At 46.2% G+C, this 5,148-nt stretch overlaps 1 long non-coding RNA gene across 1 annotated transcript; it reads left to right on the top strand.

Moving 5' to 3' along the window:
* Positions 1–1,255: 1,255 nt before the first annotated feature.
* LOC148183233 (uncharacterized) lies at positions 1,256–3,795 on the top strand. The gene is made up of 3 exons (XR_015773680.1): positions 1,256–1,378; positions 1,524–1,687; positions 2,162–3,795. It is a non-coding gene; the product is annotated as an uncharacterized LOC148183233 (long non-coding RNA).
* Positions 3,796–5,148: the final 1,353 nt, after the last annotated feature.

The following is a 5,148-nucleotide window of genomic DNA, read 5'->3' as shown; positions in this document are numbered from 1 at the left end:
GGTGTCCCAGGGCATGGGTGAGGCACAGACACCCGGCAGGAGTGGGTTCATCCCCTGAGGAACATGCAAGTGCCACTGGGCAGCAGGAGTGACAAGGGCAAAACAGAGAGAAAGATTCCCCACGAGTCTCCTGCTGCTCCTTGGCGGGACCAGCCACCAAAGCCCCGTTTGCTTCTCTCCACCCTTCTGTGGGCTGGCTGAGACCTTCGGGCTCGCTTGTGGCTGGCCCTGAGCCGCCAGTGCAGAGCAGTCTGTTGCCATTTTCCTCCCACAGCCTCCTCCTCCTCCTCCTGGTCACCGGGGACTGCAGCGGGATGGAGACAGAGCTGGCACGGCCTCGATGCTTGACAGACTGAAGTGCTCCAAGTTCCTTTTTTAGTAAAATTGCTTTGTCTCAAAAGTGCTGCAGAGCAAAGCCTGCTCACCCCATGCCTCCCTCCTTGCTCTCGGCCTGCTGGAGGTGCCAGGATGAAGTGCCAGGAATATTCCTCATCCCCAGAGATGGAACATCCCGGGGTCCTGCAGCCTGTGTACCCCAGTTCAGTTTCCCCAGGACAAGTGGCCTGTCCTTCAGCCCCAGCACGTCCCTCTCTGGTGAGGCCTGGTGGCAGCATTGCTCCTTTGTTCTTTTAAAACGTGGCATCTGAGGAATGGACAGAAACCAACAACTCCTTTTTTTCTTTTTGGCCTGGGATAACAAATAGCTTGTGTGGAGCTGTAAAACACTGCACTTGGGCAGGGTTTCACTGCCTGCATGATGAAGGGCTCTGCACATCTTCATTAGTTCCTTCCATACCCGGTTTTGCCTTTTCCTTGCTGCTCCTTCACAGCCCACATGGTGCTGCTGGGGCATGGCCAGGGTGGAAAATTATACCAAGGGGTGATGGGGGCAGCTACTTGTTTCTGAGTTTAGCTGTGCTCCATTCCCAGTTCTGATACCTTCTGATTTCAGATTTTTGGCCAGCATTTCACCACATGAACTATTTCTTTGTCCAGACAAACATCTTTTCCAGGGCAGATGATAGTTTGGGATGGGGATGACTGATATCAAGCTGGCCTCAGTGGAGATGACCAAGGAAGGTAGTGTGCATAAGGGTTGTGAGGAGTGGGTGGGTGCACAGGGACCAGAACCAGGTAGAAGGGGCTGTGGTTAGAATACAGAGGGATGATGGGAGCTAATGAGCTGCTAACGAGACTGATAAAGAAAGAGTGGAGATAAATACAACGAGAATTAAGCTGGAGAGATGGTTGGAGACTGGGTGTGAGGATCCACAAGGACATAAACAGTGAATATAATACAGGAATGGAATTAGGGTGAAGAGGACAAACTTACCTAAGAGATGATCTTGCAATGAGGGCAGGACATCTGGGGCTGCAGGTAAGAAGGGGCAGACTTACATTCAAATGTTTAATGAACTGCTGTTACCTATCAGGATGTTGATTTCTCCAGTGTCTATTCAGAGCTCAGTGCTCCTGGTTCAGCTCTGAACTCTGGCAAAGGGTCCCTGCTTCTCCCATTCCAGAGGCCACCTGCATCTCTGACAGAATATGGAGCAGGTGGAACTGCATGTGCCCTGTCTGTGTGACTGCATGAGAGGTGGGTGAGAGTGATTCTGGTTTGGGGAAATCATGTACTGCACAGTGATGCCATCCTTGAAGACATAACAGGGTACTTCTGGTTGTTGAGGTAGGTTTTGTCTTCACATTTTGTTTATTTATTTCTAAACAAATGCTCTCCTGCCCTTCTGGGTGGCTCTGCTCTAGTGCCAGATCTTGGAAGTAGCATGTTATCTTTCAGATTTCACTTCCTAGGTAATGAGAGGTCAGTGTGGGACTTCAGGGCAAGGCAACATGGTCCAGTGATTAAGGTCTCAGGCATTTGAACGCCCTCCTGATGAACTGGGCTCAGTTTCCTCAGTTACCCAAACTCAACTCTTTCAGGATGACTGCTTCTGTGGTTTTGGCCAAGGATTGGGGTTTCTTGCAGATATTACATATTCCCAGTTGAAATAGATATTAATGAGAGCTGGGTCTTACATGTACAAAGTAAAGGTCCTTGAAATTTTTTTAGAACGGTTTGGACACCCCAATATTTCTGAAACTTTTTTATTTTATTTTTATTATTTCTCACCCCTCCCTGTTCTCACAACATGTGATTTAGCTGCAGGAATACTTTTGTTGGTTTTGGATGATCCACTAATGAGAAGTACAGAAAACCTATGAGGATATGAATGATTTTCTCTTATGTGCTCAAGCAACGGGCAGCAAGTAAGGCTTGGTGCAAGGCAGTAAACAGCAAGTAGAAAACCAAAAGTATAATCATTGACATGTATACTCCACCCTGTGCAAATGAAGGACAGAAAGCTCCTAGGAAAATCTCTGGGAATTCAGCTGCACTTGCATAACTCCAGTTAATGTGAAGACAGCGTTCATGTACTTGTACTTCAGAAGTACAGTCTTGTACTTCTGTGAGGTAAGGTCCCATTTGAACTTCTCATTTGACATTGGATCATATTTATTCTGACACAAGGTGTTATGTTGCACTGTGGATAAAGTCAGTTACTGACAGAATAACTTTCATGTGCCTTGAGGGATGGTGATGTTACTGGCCCGTGCACTAGAGGCTGAAGATGGTTGTTCAGTTTCTACATCTCTGAACCCTGCTGGGAACCTGAACTGTTCACCTGAATGCTCATTTTTTATGTGTTTTCTACTAAAACAGTTTTAGAGCATCTCTGAATTTTTGCTTGTTTGTCACAAAGGAGGAAAAAAAGCCCCACAGAATGGGAATTAAAAAAAGGACTTTCTTTGTGACTTCAGGTCCTCATTAGGAGGTTTATGATCAGGCTTAGGGAAAGCTTTCCTTGAATTATTTTAAGGTTCTAATGATAAAAACCTTGGGGAGGTCATGCATAAGAGGGATTTAATACCCATTCAGAACCATCTGGCATTAGATTACGTGCAGGGAAAGAACAAAATCTGGCAGTAGTACTTATCTCCATTAACCCAGAGTACAGGCTGATATGATTGTAGCAGAGAAAATACCCTCACTCTTTCACCAGGAAGAGCTCTTGGTAGACCTGGGCTAAATTGGCTTATAAAACCAAAGACTTATTGAAGCGTGGATCTGCCATCTCATTGAGTGCATTTGCTTTAGCTTTTAATATGTATTTCATATCTCTTTAACCTTGACAACTAATATGTATAAAATATTGCTGGGATGAAGGACTGTGTTTGCAGCTCTGTAACTTGCAGCTTTGTAACTTGCTCTGTGAGAGTCAGTAATGTAATCGTAATGCTGAAGAGTAGAACGTGTTCCCACGTTGTTCCTGCCTCCTCTCTAGAGCGTCACAGCACAGTCCCAGTGACATCCTCAGCAAAACTCCTGCTGATGTCAGTTGTGACAGGTAACCTTCCCTCCAAGACTTTCAACCACCCACATGTTTAAGCATGGGTTTGGCCTGAAGCAAACTGACCAGTGAGTGCTTTGGTCCAAACCCAGTTGAGAGAGTGAACAATGCCAGGGAGATGATCCTTTCTCATCCAGATTAACTGCCTTTCACCCCACCTGCTGGACAGGCTCTCTTCAGCCCCCTGAGCTGCTCATTAGTGCTGCACCATTTTCATCTTGTCATACTCCATCAGGATCCTCCACTGAGGGTTTCTCTCTGCCCTTCAAACTTTTCTCTCCTCTTCCCTCCCTTCCCAGCTTGGTGCAGTCTGATAGCTGCTCTCTTTCAGCCAATGTTATGATTCACTTACTACATGGAAAGCAAAACCATATGGAAGACAAGATAAAGGCCATTTATCTCAAAGTCTACTGAGATGTGAACATCTCACATTAAGGCTGCAGTTCAGCCAGGCTGTCTTGCACATGTTGCTGTCATCTCTTTCCACCAGAACAGAGATGGACTCCTACGTCAGCCAAAACAATCTTCTTAGCTTGTCATCTGCTTTGTGCTTAACACAGCCTTGCATGCAAAACATTCAAAGGAAAAAAAGAAAAAAATATTCTTGTTATGTCTTTTCCTTTGTTCTGAGAAGCCACCTGTGCCAGCTTTCCCTTTGACAACTGCTGTCTGGTGAAGGAAATTGCAATCATCCTAAGATAGGGCTGAGTTTGGTAAATGCTACGTGCATCAAGCTTGGAAAAGGAAAGTTTGTTCTATATTCATTAATAGATGTCTCTCCCTGAGTGGCTGAAAGAGGATCATGGAATAACTTGTGTTGGAGGGAACCTAAAGATCATCTTGTTCCACTCCTCCCTGCCATGGGTAGGGACACCTTCCACTAAACCAAGTAGGTCAAAGCCCCATCTATCCTGGCCTGGTGTTATTACAATGGATGATTTTATTGAATTAATAGCTGCTTTAAGGAAGGGAGTCCCAGCAGGGTGAGGTCTCAGTTATGCTGGCTGTGCAGCCAGATGAGGGGCAGCAAGAACAGCATGTGCCCCAGGACAGTGCTCCGAGGTGCCCCTGAGGAGCTCAAACATGTAACCCGGTGTTTAATGCTCCTGATCTGACACCGTCTCCCTGCTTCCTTCCTTCCCTGCCAACAAACAAAATGGCAGCTCATCTAGTTTGGGGCGAAAGCCTCCATCTTTCACATTTCTCGAGAATTCAGAGATAGGGTGCTGGTGGATGTCTCACAGTGTCTGCTGGTACCTTTCTCCTTTCTTCCCTGTCTTTGTAACATATTCACTGATGGATTTATGCTGCAGCTGGAAAACAGATCCCAGGACAGCCTTTTCCCTGGCTTCATGTAATAGACACAAATAGACTCTCACAGCCATTTCTATCTGGTTCTTTCTATCAGCACAGGGATTCTATTACCCCTCTAAAATGGTGCTGAAGGGGAGCAAAAGACTGGCAAGAAAAGGAAGAGCTGGAACAGGAGCACAAAGCAGCAAAGGGCAGGAGGCTGCCATGAGACCTAGAAGCGAGAGCAGGCAGTTAATGGCAGGTACCAAAGGGGTTGTTGGAAACCATCAGTTTTCCTATGAGGGCTCATCTTTTGAGTAGGAGCTGCCATTGGATTGCATCAGTCACTCTGGTCTGAAGTGCATTTTTAACAGGGAGAAACTTTCTCCCTACTCCAGTTTTGAACTTTGCAGAATGAGCTTGCAAAGTTAATGACAGGCCTTTA

This window comes from Pseudopodoces humilis, chromosome 13 (genome assembly GCF_049639895.1).
Source record: "Pseudopodoces humilis isolate 2021_Gansu_Grassland_sample_001 chromosome 13, ASM4963989v1, whole genome shotgun sequence".
Lineage (NCBI taxonomy): Eukaryota > Metazoa > Chordata > Aves > Passeriformes > Paridae > Pseudopodoces > Pseudopodoces humilis.
The sequence above is the reverse complement of the archived record's forward strand: the minus strand, read 5'-3'. Positions and strand labels throughout refer to the sequence as shown.